At 38.1% G+C, this 17,249-nt stretch overlaps 2 long non-coding RNA genes across 5 annotated transcripts; one reads left to right on the top strand and one right to left on the bottom strand.

Moving 5' to 3' along the window:
• Positions 1-4,223: 4,223 nt before the first annotated feature.
• Positions 4,224-5,836, top strand: LOC134193389 (uncharacterized). 2 transcript variants are annotated; one of them, XR_009972063.1, is made up of 4 exons: positions 4,224-4,303; positions 4,377-4,451; positions 5,418-5,539; positions 5,607-5,836. It is a non-coding gene; the product is annotated as an uncharacterized LOC134193389 (long non-coding RNA). The 2 variants fall into 2 exon arrangements; XR_009972064.1 differs by lacking the exons at positions 4,224-4,303; positions 4,377-4,451 and adding an exon at positions 4,894-5,221.
• Positions 5,837-6,090: 254 nt separating this feature from the next.
• Positions 6,091-13,025, bottom strand: LOC134193390 (uncharacterized). 3 transcript variants are annotated; one of them, XR_009972066.1, is made up of 3 exons: positions 12,766-13,025; positions 6,994-7,109; positions 6,091-6,331 (listed from the first exon to the last, which is right to left on the bottom strand). It is a non-coding gene; the product is annotated as an uncharacterized LOC134193390 (long non-coding RNA). The 3 variants fall into 3 exon arrangements; XR_009972067.1 differs by lacking the exon at positions 12,766-13,025 and adding an exon at positions 7,175-8,095; XR_009972065.1 differs by lacking the exon at positions 6,994-7,109.
• Positions 13,026-17,249: the final 4,224 nt, after the last annotated feature.

Raw genomic sequence — 17,249 nt, 5'->3', positions numbered from 1 at the left:
AAAAATTATTAATACATTACGCCGTAACGGCAAACATAGATGGATCGACATGTTGAACATTTCTTCTCTAACTAGCTTTTACATGCTACTTTCAGTGGCTTGCATTGAACGTGACAAATCTCATTGGGATTGTCTTCTCGAGAGAGGACTTAATTGAGATCTGTCGTGTAGACAAGACCATAGCAGTGGGGCACCGGGGTGGCGTTATGGAGATTGGAAAAGGATGTAGCCCCTACAAACACTTTGGGCGTGTCGCTGTGTATGTGTGTGGTGTGGTGTGGTGTGGTGTGATGTGTGTGTGTGTGTGTGTGTGTGTGTGTGTGTGTGTGTGTGTGTGTGTGTGTGTGTATGTGTGTGTGTGTGTGTGTGTGTGTGTGTGTGTGTGTGTGTGTGTGTGGTGTGTGTCTGTATGTGTCTGTGTCTGGGTGTCTGGGTGTCTGGGTGTGTATTTATATATAGATATCAACAGTTATATTTGTTATTGTGCCAATACACAGCAGAGTTTTCCCATAGACATTAGAGATAATGTAAAGTAATTGTGTTCTGCTTCTTTGTAAAGTAAATGAAATATTTTGACATAAATTAACATGTACAAACCAAGAAGGATGACATCTGTCTGTTTTGATGCTATTATACTACCCATTATTGACGACAACTACACGATGTGTACTTGTAATTTTGTTCTTTGTTTCTTCGTTTGTTGTAATATGTATGTACATACAGACTAGTCTCTCGTAACCAGACCTTAAACCCGCCCTCAAACCACACGGGGGGTCAGACTGGGTTCAGAAGTGTAAACCACTGTATCTGTACATTGCTTCTGCACCCTTGTAAAGAACATTTGCTTGATGAGTTTCAGCTCATTCATAGTTTAGTACACTTTCGAGCTACTTTAGTAACTTGATTCCGTATTCCAAACCTGTACTGTCAAAGGCAATGAGTAGACAACACAAAAGAGTGGCTTGGACAAAGCAAAACCATAAAATATGGAGTAATGTTGCCAGTAGTGTGGGACAGAATGTGCACTATGATAAAGTCAACAGTTAACTGTCATTACTATCAATGGAACTAGGCATGATTGCCAACTTTTGAGCAACATTTCTGCGACGTGTTACTAAGGAAAACCACAAAGTTTGCTATTATACTGCATAATAATCTACTTGTGTATAGAGCCAATATCATTCAGCCTGGGAATCACAAGATCATTGTCTCGACAACATATGGCCAGCACATAAAAAAAGCCCTACTTTAAATTCTGTTTATCCATTCTACTGTCTACTGTCTTTTTGTCAGTCTGTCTGTCTGTCTGTCTGTCTGTCTGTCGAATCATTTATTTCTTACAATCACACTATCATACATCACAGCAGAAACTACTCGACTAAAGCTAAATGCTTTATAGTGTTCATAGGTAAGTGTATACATATTTTCTGAGGCAAAAGAGACAACTAAAAGTACACTAATGATAAAAGAATTGAGTGCTGAGTGACTCGGGAATCTGACACCCACTGTCTGTCTGTCTGTCTGTCTGTCTGTCTGTCTGTCTTTCAAAATACATATATCTGATATATCATAGCTAAGACGAAAACAGCAGCACTAACTACACAAGTGTCTGTCTGTGTCTGTCTGTGTGTCTGTCTGTCTGTGTGTCTGTCTGTCTGTGTGTCTGTCTGTCTGTGTGTCTGTCTGTCTGTGTGTCTGTCTGCCTGTGTGTCTGTCTGTCTGTGTGTCTGTCTGTCTGTCTGTCAAACACATAAATTCTGAACTTTTATTTATAATACATTTTGCAATGCAGGGTATATGTACTGTCCAAATACTAGTAGTGTTCATCAACTAAACTAAGCTAAATTTGAAACTCTGTCTGTGTGTGTGTGTGTGTGTGTGTGTGTGTGTGTGTGTGTGTGTGTGTGTGTGTGTGTGTATGTGTGTGTGTGTGTGTGTGTGTGTGTGTGTGTGTGTGTCTGTCTGTCTGTCTGTCTGTCTGTCTGTCTGTCTGTCTGTCCATCTATGCTGTCTTGTTTATACTTGAAAATTTGCTTTTGTTGTATTTTTTAAAGTTTAATATTAATAAAACAATCTGTCTATCCGTTTGTCTGTCTGAAAGCTATTGATCTCTTGCAGGATTCAGTGACACCAACCAATGCCCTGACATTGTTGCCTCCAATCAGTGTCATAAACAAGTTATTCTATTTGCTGTTTTTTTAGGAATGCATGTGTGCTGCAGCTCACAGCAGGAAAGTACAGTAGAGTACAACATTTACAGTCTTGTCTCATTATATAATGTTGGCTGGTGGACAACGATTGACATACTGCAGGTTGGATCTGTGGTTTGCTGGACATTGAAAGTTTACAAATTCATCAAAAGATTGCTTCTCCTAAGAAGTCTAAGTCACCAATCAATCTTCGATTCTCGTACATCTGATATGCAAAATATCTCTGGCATGTTCTTCCCAAGATGATGTAAAAGAAACAACTTTAAATGGGCAAGAAGAAACAACATCAAATGGGCTAGAAGACAACAAACCTTATTTGACTAAGTCATTTTACTGACTTTTTGAATTTTTCGCTGTTACGTTGATTTTATGTTGCGTATTGCCTAGATGATATATGTAGCAGCGTAGATCTTTTTTCTACGTCATAGCTCATAGCCGTGCCAGTAAGGGTTGTAGTTGCACCCATAAAAGATATATGAATAAACAACTGTATTCATGTCTACATGTCTAATACTAATACATATTGAATTCTAATTGATGTACGAAAATTTTGCATATGGTTATAGAGCACGCTTTGCAAAAAATTTTCAAGGAATAATTTAAATATGACACTTCAATGCATGCGTCTCGCGATTGAAGTATGTTGTGGTGGTAGAATTTGTTGCAAGTATGTATTGCCTGCGGCCATTGATTGTAGGCAAAAATGTCAGGGCAATGGTTGGTGTCACTGAACCTTGAAAGTGATCAATAGCTCTCAGACAGACAGACGGATAGACAGATTGTCTTATTGATTTTAAACTTTAAACAATGCAAAATAACCAATTTTCAAACATAAACAATAGACAGCATGTTTAGTGTCACTAGACTCTGGAAGAGATCAATAGCTCTCAGACAGACAGACGGATAGACAGATTGTTTTATTGATTTTAAACTTTAAACGATGCAACAAAAACAAATTTTCAAATATAAACAATAGAAAACATAGATGGACAGACATACAGACATACATACAGACAGACAGACCGACCGACACACACACACACACACACACACACACACACAAACAAACACACACACACACACACAAACCCACACACACACACACACACACACACACACACACACACACACACACACACACAAACACACACACACACACACACACACACACACACACACAAACACACACACACACACACACACACACACACACACACACACACACACACAAACACACACACACACACACACACACACACACACACACACACACGGATATAGACACAGACACAGACACACGCACATGCACACACACACACACACACACACACACACACACACACACACACACACACACACACACATCCTATGCTGATTTAAATTGTATAGTGTTTATCTGTTAATAAATATTTTGTAGTAGTTTTGAAATAGAATTAAATTGCCTAAGTACTTTGCACTTTTCTAATTGCATTCATGTACCGTATTACTAATTCCATATTATTCAATTGCACACCGGAAAAAATTGCAATACATAGTACACAATTTGATGTATACAGTGGCTGCAACAGCTGCAAATATTGACGCGCCTAGTTACAATCCAGTTACTAGTGTGCACTCAAAAAAGATTTCAAAAAAATTAGAAATTTGTTTAACCGCAAAGAAACGCAATTATAACTCACTTTACATGCGGTCTAATTTATTTGAAGTCAATTTGTGTCGAGAAAACAACGTTCAGCAGACAACTTTCAAAACTGAGGCCCCTTTGAATAAACGGCGCACGTTACTGCTGGAAAGGTGCGCAGTAAGACAGCACTTCGTTTATTTCAAAATCGCGGTTGTAACATGTCAACTAACTATCGAAAATCAAAGGTCGCGCTGCTAGCCTCGTACACCAAAGCACCTTCGCTCCAGCGGGCAAATTTTTTGGGTCCACTTCACACACACATCCCGGATATATAGCCCGGATAAGTTTAACTTGCACGTGCACAGTAGACCATTCTCACGTGCACAAATGGCTAGTAGTTCGAAATGTGAGATGTTATGCTGCCAGATCGTGGGAATTGCGCTTTCTCTGCGATCAGTTACCACACTGAGTAAGCAACAGTGGCTAGTGAAAGGAGAGCCCCAATATGGGAATGTTGGTTGCTACAAACCGTTTTTTTGCAGAAATCGACTTTCTCGAGAAACAATTGACTCCATAAAAAGCTTTTCGTGATGTAACTATCATACAAGACGGCAGAGGTTTGTACATTTTGCTAGTTAATTGATATTAGTTAATTAACTAATTATTAATTTATTAGAATACAGTATTTAGTAACATTAAAGCACAATTTATGTATTTAAGGTAGTATTTTTGAACCTTAAATGTGATTTAATAAATAGTAATTTATAATTTATAAGTATATATATATATATATATTTTAGAGAGAGAAATAATATTATATTTTATAACAAACTACTAACAGACAAAACCGGCAAATCCCAAGGAATTACATCAGCATCTAACATTAATCTACTTTGTATCATGCGAGCATTAAATTTTCACAAATTAACAGACAGTTGTTGCATTACATTATATATATGGATAATGTGTGTTAGATACCCACGTAGCTGGGTTTATATAAATATATGTATTTATATATATATATATATATATATATATATATATATATATATATATATACTAGTAACTATTGCAGAAGAACCCGTTTTTAATTAATCATGTACTCTGCTGTTACTGCAATTAATTTGTTTGCATAAGAAATGTATGGCAAACAGGTAGGATCACAGGAAGCTGTTGATCTGCGCCATGGACAGTCTGTTGCCACAGAACACAGCTATTCATTAGCCTAAAATAGAAGCAATCCATGATCCATTTTAACATAAAACAGGAATAACTTGTTCTGAACACTCATTCTGAAAACTCTAACTACAATCTGTTCCTCTCTATAGATCAAGGAATATGAACAATCCAGGACATTTGTTGTTGTGAATTCAGTTAATATGTAGTGGTGAGCTAATATTTAGTGGTGGAAGTTTTGATTGATGTCTACAGTCAATGTTATTAATTAAATTTATATAGTAAATGTCGATTGATTATTGCAGTTAATATTTATTGATTTAATACATTTCATATTTCTTTGATTAATTAACACAGTCAATATTGTAAATAGAGTCAACGTAACTTCTTTATTCCGGTTGTTGCAGATTCTAGATGAGTAACCTGGATAACTTCCATTGTTGCACCTGCCAGAAGACGAATTACATTTGTGGTTTAGGCATAATTCACCTATGTTTCGATTAATTAACATTTTCTGGATCTCGATAAGGTACTTGCATGCAATGTCTCAGTTGTATGTACTGCACTTGTAAGTCAAAGAAGGTTTGAATTTTTAGTTCATCTTTCGAGATTCTCCACAGAGTTACACAGAAAGTGCCTTTTCTTCAGGGAGCTGCCGTGACCAGTTTTCTGAAGAAATGAGTGCAACTAAGTTTGTATAGCTGCATTGCATTTTGACTCGTAGTGCTTTTAGCTATTGTACTTTGTACATTTGATAGATTATTTGCAGGATCTTTTGGGAGACCAGCCATGCTGAAAGAGATTTCTGAATAAATTTGCAACATGATGGTGTATCTATTTATATCTATAATGCTCACTTGAACGATCTGCCATTCATTGTGTCCCTGGCTGTTAGATTGGGAGTTGCTCTCAGATAGGGCTCCATATATGAGGGCTAGCTGTTACAGTAATTCTGGTTTCAAAACTTGATAAATACCAAAGGGCGGTGTTTCTTTACTATGATGAGATGGAGCAGTTGATGATGCGTATTCACAGTATCTTATACCATGCTCAAATTGACCACAAATAGAACTACGTATATACAAGCACAAAACATTATCATGTTACTTTGAGTCTTTCTTCAACATCTAGAGCGTACACTGTTATATCCAACTGGTAATGACTATAACTGGTTAAGATTGAGTTATGCGTATACAGCATTGTAAACTGGTAAACAAACGTCATAAATCTGGTAAGAAATGTCACAGCAGTCGCTAGATCTTGCTAGAGAGTACTTTGACATGTCATTCCCCGATCCACCTTCCAATATTCTTCACACATCCTATACACACAATGCAAAATATTAAGCATCTCATTCTTCAGGTAAATTTTTGAATCTCTTTCTACGCATTGTAGTGTTCTGTCTAAGTGACTAGATGATTTTAGTTAGCATTTCATGTCCCATTTAATTATGAGATTGTACATTACATGAACTAGTTACTTGTAATCACATGTACCACACATCCTTGCTAAGTACCTATAGCTAAAGCATGCTTCTTTTAAAGTGTGCCTACACTATCTTGTTTAGACAGTGTAGATATTAACCAATATGCATGAGAATTTGTTCCTGTTCAGAATACCACAAATTATAGTAGCTCACCACTACTCATGTTAACTGAATTCACAACTACAAATGTCGATTAGTAATACTCTGCCACCTAACTGCAGTAAAGTAATAAAAATACTTTGAGTTGAACAAGTTTGTTCCTTAATTTAATGTCCATACTCCTGTCTAAGTGGTGTCCTTCCACAGGTTATTCAAGAAGACAAGTGGTTCAACAAAGTCTGTCACATTCCTGACACTTTGAATCTTGAACTCTTGACTTGAGCAAGATACAGCAATTTCAACATATTCTGTCAGACAAGCCAGCCTCTGCTGTGGCATTTGGTGACGTGACTACAGTAGCTACCAAATGCCTAGACTGGCATGTGACAGATGGTTACCTGATACACTGCTTGAAGGTATGGCATCGCTTCTCAATTGCTCATCACAAGATTGTCTTTGCCTTGTGCTATCCAAAGTTTGCTAATTCACGTTGAACACATCCATAGCATTAGCTCTGAACAACAGAAAGAAGATTAGACTTATATTCCTGATTGTCAACGTACAAATTGATGCCTTAACTGGATCTTCTGTTGCATCAAATACATTGATGAGTGGGAATCACTGGACAGTGGTTGCTTTAGATTCGAATTCAAAAGCTTCCTTCTATGGTGACCCATTGGGATACCCAGTTCCTACCAACTTGTTGGTAGAACTAATACAAACACTGGACTATGTACGCACTGCCTTAGGTGAAAGAGTGGATATTCACGATTTGATTCCTATGCATAGGCCGACATTTGAAAAGATGGAAAACACGCATGATCAAGGCATTGCAAAAATTTCCCAATACAAACATGTTCTTCTCTTTGTGGGGTTATTGCCTTTGTTTTTGTGGCAGTTGCAGCATTTTCTCCAGAGAATCTGTGGGCACACATCTGTTCACCACAGCTGTCCTTCTATGTGACAAAGCAAAACTCAAACTTTACCTTCAACCAGGGTTCTCCCCAGGATTTCAGGAAAGTGTAGCGCTAGCCCCTCCCTAAGACCACGCCCATCCAATAACGTCACGACAAAGTCCCAATTGCAATACTGATCTATTATCAATATATTAGACTTGCTGCTGAAAATCGTCTATACTAGTTGTTGTTTACAGGCTGTCAGCTATCAGTAACCCATTAGTTGGAAGAGTACGAATTTAGCATGGACAGCTGTTGAAGTCAAGATATTGCTTTGACTTGCAACCATGCATTGACAAACCTGTTAACTAGTCTACTAAGTAGCAGTGCAAGCTTGCTAGATACACAATGTGACACAATTGAATGCATAAACACAATGACATACTATGTATTCGTAATCATTGCTTCAAACAGTGACTGAGTATATACCCTAAGGTTGCTGCTACGTTAGAGAGTAATAAGCAAAACTGTGTTCAATCTTACAAGCTGTCCACTATATAATGAAATTATGCTGACTCTGTTACAATATTGTAATGCATCTGTTCCTCTTGGAAGCCCACTCCAGACATGCAGCGTTAAAGTCAAAGTCTTCTAAACAGGGACCTTCAATAGAGACAAACAGCGGCTGCACTGTGATTTTGTTGCTCAGACAGAGTTTCTCAGAGGTGTCTTTATTCTATTCAGTTCAGAAAAGCCCTCTCACAGTCAGCAGTGGAAGCAGGGATTAGCTGGGCAATGGCTGCAAGGTTACAAATGTTTGGAAACACTAAGGAAAGGTTCTCTTTCTTCACAATTGTAGCCATCACGTCTTGTTCTGTATAGCAAAGAATTTGCACTTTGAAGTGGCACAGCCGTTAGAATCTGACTGAAACTATTGCAAAGTGGTCAATCAGCGGTCCCATTCAGTATTGGCTTTCTTCAAGCCGCCTACTTAGTAAGCAGGTTCTAAACATGCAAATTACATCATTAAGATTACGTTTCCTTCACATGCACTTGCTATCCCGTATTTGGAGCATATCTAGACAATCTCAAATCACTGATCTCTGAGAGTGAAGTAGAAATTCAAGCGTTGCGCAACGCTACGCTCAAACGCCCTGGGGAGAACCCTGCTTCAACCAAGCCCTTATACTCACTACCTGACGAATACCTTAGCAGTATGGCTGCTTTCTGATCAAATTAAAATTTCAAATATCCTAGATATGTCCATATTAGCTGATGAAAACTTGCAGTCTCGGCAAATCCAAAGCCACCATCTCAAGCAACCTGAACGCCAGAAGCTTTGCTTAAGTCTGAGTAAAACTTTCAAGACCAAAGTTTCAGGAGAAAATGTAACTCTTCAGCAGCTTCACCATGCAAAGCAACTACTGATTTGCTATATGCCTGACAAAGCAAACAAAGTTGGTAGAAAAAATTCACTCTCGCTAAGGCTGTTTCAGCTGGCAAGAGGAATCCTTTCTTTTCTAATGTAACCTGATGCACTTCTAATGAGAGTCATTCACAGAGTACAGCAGCTGACAATGTCAGTAAAACCTCCATGTCTGTAGTAGAACAACAGTCAGTTTATGTGAAGAGATGCACTTTAAGCACAAACACACTTCGACAATTTCAAACTACCAGTGAAGCCAATCTAGAGCACCCACTTGATACCAAACAAGAATGCAAATCTGATTCAGGCCTCCCTACCAGTATCATACCCTTGCTCCCTCAGCGGTACAACTATTTTGTTGACTCATATTGTCAGCATGAATTGCAAAGTTTCCTAGGAGCTGAAACAAGCAACTTTACTCTAGAAGCATGGACAAGTGCCAATTGTGACACTGCAGCTGTCCAGTGGATTACACATTTTGAAGAGGTTTCAAAAACCACCTATCGAATCACTACAGGTTTCAAAGCAAAAAGATGGCGGCTCCTTTTTAAAACTGTTTGTCATTATCATCATTACAGGAAACAAAAAACTCTGTCACAAATGTCCACAGAAAGGAAGTGCAAACTAAAGAAAACCACCATACATTGTTCCACACAAGACAAAAAGTCAATGTGTCCTAGCACTTTAATAGTCAGGGTATACCCACCTGAGGCATCTAGAATCTCAGACCACCCTGAATATCTTGCTTTAAGAATCACATACCACCCAATCCACAGTGGCCATGCGCTCAGCTTTAGGCCAGTCACAGAAGCTGTGAAAAAGCAAAAATTAGTCTCTTTGAGTCTGGCAGCTCTGCTGCCTCTGCAAAACATGAATACTTGACCCAACTCCAACTGAAAAGTGATCCACGAGTAGTTGAGAGCACTCTTGCAGACAGAGCCATAACCTCAAATGTACGAGACATTCAACGCCTCTTTAGAAAATGGCAATCAGACAACACTGGACCAGAAGATGGAGAGGCTGTGTTTGAGCGACTGCTCGAGGAAGTACAACGATACAACAAGGAACATGAAAAGAGGGTGGGCGAGTATTTCTTCAACCTTATGAAGCAGCAGCTGCAATAAACATGGATGAACCTAAACCAAAAACCAGAAAGACTGATGCCATGCCCTTCTTTCTAGCTCTAGCCACTCCTCTCATGGCCAGAGTCCATGAAATGGTCACCACACAAAGTGCAAAGCTAGTCTTTTGTGACTCAACAGCCAGTCTTGATAACTTGAACACAGCTGTGTTCATACTTAGCTGCGGCACATCAGTAGGAGCTCTACCACTCGCTGCAGTTATGACATCCAGTAAAGATGCTGTTACCTTGTCAGCAGGGTTTACAGCAATGTGCCACATACTGCCCAAGTGTGAATTTTTTTGAAAGAGGCCCAAATCTTGGACCACTAGCATTACTGACAGATGAATGTGCAAGCGAACTGATTGCTCTAAAGAGTATATGGCCTCAAGCGGAATTGCACCTACATGTCTTTCATTCTTTACAAACTATATGAAGATGGCTTGGAGCTCAAATTCTGGTATCTGTGGTACAGACAGAATTACCTGTATGGCACTAACAAAACAACTTGTTTATGCCCCAAGTCAGCAAGCATTGACTGAAATTAAACGTGAAGTAGACAAAAGCCCTTTTCAGACATTCAAAAAGAGACTAGGTGATTACTGGCAACAAAGGAAAGAATGGGCTGTGTGTTTCCAAAAGAACTTTCCCACACGAGGCAACTATACTAACCATTATTCAGAGGCTAGCATACGCATCAGAAAAGACATCCTTTTCCAAAGGACTAAAGCTTGGAATGTGGTACAAATGTTCAATCTTCTCACACAGACTCGCGAACTGTATTACCAGCGACGTTTAATATCTGTTGCCACAAACAGATTAGATCATTTGACTCTACAAGACTTACTGTGACAGGAGTAAAAGCGTACACCATTCCATCTGACGACATTGTCGCATCAGATGACCCAGACGTTTACACTGTTGTGAGTCACTCAGATAAGAATACAATGTGGTAGTAGACTTACAACTGGGTGAGTGCAGCTGTCCCATTAAAATGCAAAGTCAACCTTGCAAATACCAATTTGCAGCAGCAATGAAGTATCGCAAAAGCAGTGTCAAAACTATCCCAACTTATTCACCTCAAGGCCGTCAGCTTTTTGCAGCAGTGGCATTAGCACTGCCAACCCATTTCCTTTTACAGTAGTGTCCACCAAAAAGCTGAAGAAGAACATCTAAAGTCTCTTCCATCAGTATGAACTGGTCTGACGAAGATATCAAACGTTCCTTTGAAAAAATTGCTCCTTGTTCCTGTGAAACAACTGAAGTGGCAACTGCAGCTGACGACAACATTGATTTTAGCAACACATTTCAAAGAAATCAAGCACAACCAATTAACAGAGGAAGCTATGAAAGTCAAGGGACGTCATTGAAAGAGTACTACAGGTCACTAAAGATATCAAGGACGAACTGCATAAAAGTCATGTCACAGACAGCTTCATAGCTGCAGTAGAAAAGGTTTTGTTCCAATTATTGAAAACTACAAGGCAAAGGAATCCACTCACCTGGTACACAGTAGCGACTGCTTTCTGCTTTACACATGTTTGGTAAAGAGGTGGGAGTCAGAAAACAAAAGAAAAAGATTCGAGTACAACCTATTGCTGTAGCTAGACGACACTTCAAGTCCTTTTCTACCCGTCCAGCATCAGGAGGACGTCCAAGTTTGTTCATGAAAGCCAAAACTACAACCAAAATATCCCCATACGAATCCACCAGAGAGCAAGGAGAAACCACAATCTGACAATAAGTTTGAAAACAAATACCCCTGATGCCATCTAAACTGTACAAGGATACAAGATTCTTTGAGTTGAGAAAACTGTTTATGTTAATATTCCTTGATATAAAGAGAGAAACAGATTGTAATTAGTGTTCAGAATGAGTGTTCAAAACAAGTCATTCCAGTTTTATGTCCAGCAAACTGTGCACCCACTAGGAAAATAGGCATCTCCATTGTGTGTTTTAATTTTATTGTTAAAATGGATCATGGATTGATTCTATGTATTGTAACCTAATGAAAAACTGTGTTCTGTGGCAACAGACTGTCCGGATCAACAACTTCCTGTAATCCTGCCTGTTTGCCATACATTTCTTATGCAAACAAATTAATTTCAGTAACAGCAGAGTACATGATTAATAAACAGGTTCTTCTGCAATAGTTACTAGTATATACAGTAGTGGGCAAAAAGTATTTGCCGCGTAGTTTTTGTTGTTGATTTTTCATCATATTCTGGACTACAGAATGGAAATAAGTGCTGATATGAGCATAAATTGATAAGTTAGTTTGTTTACAAAGGTTGTAATATTGTTTGCATTGAATATGCTTTGATAAGTTGTAATGTAAACTTAATTAATCTGTTTTAACTAGGCTGTAACAATAATCTTAATTAAATTGCAACAACCAACCGATTTAGACTCAATTCTGTACCAATTACTCTTGATTTTCCTATTGCATGACAAACATTGACCAAGAAGTCGCTTTATTAATATTTTGTGCTTCCACCCAAACACAAACATCCTGAAAACCCTTGAAATTTCTTGCCTGGCAAATACTTTGTCCACTACTGTATATCCACACATAAATTATAAATTACTATTTATTAAATCACATTTAAGGTTCAAAAATACTACCTTAAATACATAAATTGTGCTTTAATGTTACTAAATACTGTATTCTAATAAATTAATAATTAGTTAATTAACTAATATCAATTAACTAGCAAAATGTACAAACCTCTGTCGTCTTGTATAATAGTTGCATCACGAAAAGCTTTTTCTGGAGTCAAATGTTTCTCGAGAAAGTCGATTTCTGCAAAGAAAACGGTTTGTAGCAACCAACATTCCCCATATTGGGGCTCTCCTTTCACTAGCCACTGCTGTTTACTGAGTGTGGTAACTGCTCGCAGAGAAAGCACAATTCCCACGATCTGTCAGCATAATAACACATTTCGAACTACTAAATCATGCATGATCCAACATGCGTGCACGTGAGAATGGTCTACTGTGCACGTGTAAGTTAAACTTATCCGGGCTATATATCCGGGATGTGTGTGTAAAGGGGACCCCAAAAAAATTTGCTCCAGCGGCTAAGTCCTAGTCTCGCGTAGCCAGACCATCCCCGCGAACATCTTTCCGGCGAGAGATAGCCCGCGTCGGACCGGCAGTTGGGTTTCGACAACAACCAATCAATATAGATAAAGAACAACAATCACTTTTCTCGAAAATTAATATTTAAATGATAATAGTTGATTTAATCGACAAGACTAGCAACAGACACGGCCAACAGTAATCAAGACAACATAAAAAAACTAATCACGCCAAAAGTTTGTACTTGATTAGTCAACAAAAACAGCCATGACGTCTGCTTCTCCCACATTACCTGCAAAAGTAAGAAAGCATAATTGAAAATTTGAAAGCATGCGTTAATTGTGAGAAGCAGACTTACCTGTTAGCCAATTCTGAGCTGTATTGGCACGACTGTATTTGATTTGAAATTTGCTCTTTGGATCCCAAGAACAACCATAACCAGGAGACATAAAGACAAGCCAGCCTACATCAGCTGAACAACCACCATAGCCTTTGTTAATAAACCAGTCACGAGTACGCCATCCGTGAATTCCAAAGTAGTTTGTGGAACTTGTTTTCAGATCAGTGTATGGAGAAAAGGCTAGACGTTCTTTGCTGAACCAAGAATTCCTGTTAGACAAATGACCATCAAACACCATTCGGAGCACCTCAGCTCCTCCTGTGTACAACACAACAACAACCTATGCAATCAAAAACAACACAGCAATATTATTATTATTATTATTATTATTATTATTATTATTATGCATAGGAATAACAATGCTATTGACCTCTTTAGGTTTATATACTCTCCATTCGTCAACAATCCTGTTCTTATAATGTCCTTTAAAGAAGTTGTTTGTGTTGAGTACATCGTCGCCCTCCTCGTTGACTGATCCTTTACTAGACCAGATATTTGCAACGCTTCCTTGTATTCCACTGACTGATTTGTAGACCATTGTGTATCCTAAAACAAGTACTTGTTAACCCAATACAAAATTCTTTTTTCACTTAAAAGTATAAAGGATTTTCGGTTTTGAATAATATATGGTGAAGTGTCAGTGGCGGATTTAGAGAGTAATGCGTCTCTGCAAAACATTCGGAATCAACATATCTTTAAGAATTATACACTGTAAAAATTATTTAAGTTTACATTGGGAGGTATATACGATACGTAATAATATGTCATTGATTTCGATTAGCTAAACCTCTATCTTCTTGTTAATTAACTCAAAATGCATCAAATGTAGAACTCATACTAAAGCAACAAAACTCTTTCTTTAAAATTCTGAATCCGCTCTTTGCTGCGTACTTACTGCAGCATTGTCAAAATATTTATAATGAAAGTTAGTCATGACTCTGAAATTCTGCATTTACAGGTAATTGTGTCTACATAATGTTTGCATGCAAACTTTGCTCACCTCCATTTTCCATGTCGCAGAAAACTGGAAATGAATCACCAGTAACTAAAACAAAAAGAAGTTATTTCTCACGCAACTGTGGCAAATATTTATGTAGACTATTACCAATACTCTTAATGTAGTAAATACCATTGAGTACATCACGACGAAGCTCAGCTATTTGTCGACAAGAGTGAGCAGGTAGCTGTTTGTTTCCAAGCAAAACCTAAAAATCTATCTTTAATTAAATAAATCTTTTTAAAAACTAATTTATACTTACAGTGCTGCCAGCGCAACCACCTACAACAAAGCAAATCAATTATAGGTTACACTCAATTATTGAAAAAATATAACTCCAATACTTATTCTGTATGTCTCAACGTTTAAACATGCAAATGCATTTCGGAGTTTTTGTAACAGCTTGATTGGTCAAAAAAGCGCGGAGAAACATTACATAATTATCAACGTACAAACATCGCGCTAGTTAATTGTGACTCTGGCATTGTCATAACACTCATGTTCGTGCAAAAGATATTAACATGCTCTGTTTCATTAGCTGAAAGAGATGGAGATAGAAATTCTCTTTTCTAGACGTAGAAACACGTCTACAATAATCTAGAGAAGACCTGTCTGTGTGTATGTACGTACGCACGTATCTCCGCCGCCTCTCATTCGATCTCCACCGAACTTGGCCCGCGAACGCCAAAATTCTAAAATTTCTCGAAGACGGCAAACGCTACACTTTCTGGTCCATTGGAATGCACGCCCTCACCAGTGCTGTGCGCACTGTCCTTCGCAATGCTTTTGCCGTTCTTCGAGCGCTTGCGTTTCTTCTGATTGCACTGAATTCGACATACGCGTTTCCGGCACCGAGCGCTACACGGGAATGTGTCGATTTCTTCCGAAAAACGCGAGAAAAGCAAGTTCAGCACGCCTGCCATATACACGAGTGAGTAAGTAACAGCACGTGATTCTGCTGTCTGGATACGTCATCCCTGCAAATTTTCAAAACAGGATGTAATCGAACTAGATATAGCACTGAACGAAATTCTTCTTTCTGGCTGTAATTCTCTAGAACGGAGTAAAAATGCATGTAAATAAGATATCAGCAACAGCAGAAAGTTCATTTGACTTCAACGTGATAATATCTAACAATCAACAATCTAGTCAGCCCGGGTTAACAACGGAATCTACGACGGCACATTACTTTGGGATATTGGATTGCTGCTAATTTCTGAGAACGATACGTATCTCATTGAACATGATTTAAGTCTAACAAAAAATTCTTTATGGGAATTCTGTTCGGCTGCCAATTCTTCAAAACTGATAAAAATGCATGTGAGTGAGATCTACTTAATTAATTAATGATAAATTCTCAGAACGGGATACTCATGCAACAACATAAATTTGCACATTAATTAAATTAATTAAACCTATGAGAACTCTGTGAGTGAGATATACTCAATAAATGCATGCATACAACGATACATTAATGACTAATAACTGATAATATAAACTACCCGTGCGGAAAACAAGCCACTTAGTTAGTAATCATATATGCATTTAAGCCCACCCATGTAAATACGTTGACAACAAATTCTGACAAGACATTTGACTCTACATTGCTTTAAGGACAATCGACTATAGTACATTAATTTAAGGTAAGTAGAACAGAAAAATTACAAAAAGGCTTTTTTCTACTTTTTGCCAATAGTATTCAAAAAGCACTTTTCAATCTATATATACAAACTGCATGAGCGGTTCTTAGTTTAAATCAGCACTATACATGCCTAAACAGCTTGTAAACTATGCTAAAACATTTTGAATTGAGACTTGTAATTCCTAGATACATTTCTAGCAAGCATTCTTTAAACCGGAAAATTCAATGATCCTACTTACCAGACTCTACAACGCTCACTTGTAAGTTGGTGGCAAACAGATTTACCAAACCTAACTAGCAAAACCTCATACCTAAAGTGAGGCGTTCGCAGACGTATCATCTAGAAGTTGGGAGATAATGGGATTTATTTATTAACTGAAATAAGCACTTTTCAATCTAATATACAGCTCTGGAAAAAATTATAAGACCAGATGCATTTTGACTACGTAAGTGGTTTGACAAATCAGATTGAGCAATAATGATTATCTATAATATTTAACCATTACATTTTTGATAATGAAATGCAGGCAAAACAATAAAAATAGCGTTTTAGCAAAAGAAGTTACAGAGACATTACCTGGTCTGAAATTGTTTTACTAAGTATAACTACATGCTATGCAAAACCCACAATTTAAGTTTCATTTCTGTACTATATATGGAGTAACGTTAAATGCTATTTTTAACTAATACTACCATGCCGAAGAAGAAGCAATTGAGTTGTAAAACGAAGACAGCTATCCTGGTACTGCTGAAGGAAGGCTACAGCGAGCGACAAGTTGCTTCCAGACTCAAGATTTCCAAAACTGCTGTTCACCAGACAAAGGAGAAAAAGAAAACAACTGGAGCAACTGAAGTGCAACCAGGCCGTGGCAGAAAACGTCTCTCTAGTGCCAGGGAAGACCGCTACCTCATCCGAAAGTCTCTCTCTAATAGACGACTGACTTCAAGTGACCTCCAAAAAGAGTGGAAATCTGGGTGCAATGTCAACTGTTCAGCCAGAACTGTTCGCAACAGACTCCTTCAAGTAGGACTGAAGTCCCACAGAGCAAGAAAGAAGCCGTTCATTAATGAAAGACAAAGAAAGCAAAGACT

The sequence above is a fragment of the Corticium candelabrum genome, chromosome 17, assembly GCF_963422355.1.
Source record: "Corticium candelabrum chromosome 17, ooCorCand1.1, whole genome shotgun sequence".
NCBI lineage: Eukaryota > Metazoa > Porifera > Homoscleromorpha > Homosclerophorida > Plakinidae > Corticium > Corticium candelabrum.
Note: the sequence above shows the minus strand (reverse complement) of the source record. Positions and strands in the feature narration are given on the sequence as shown.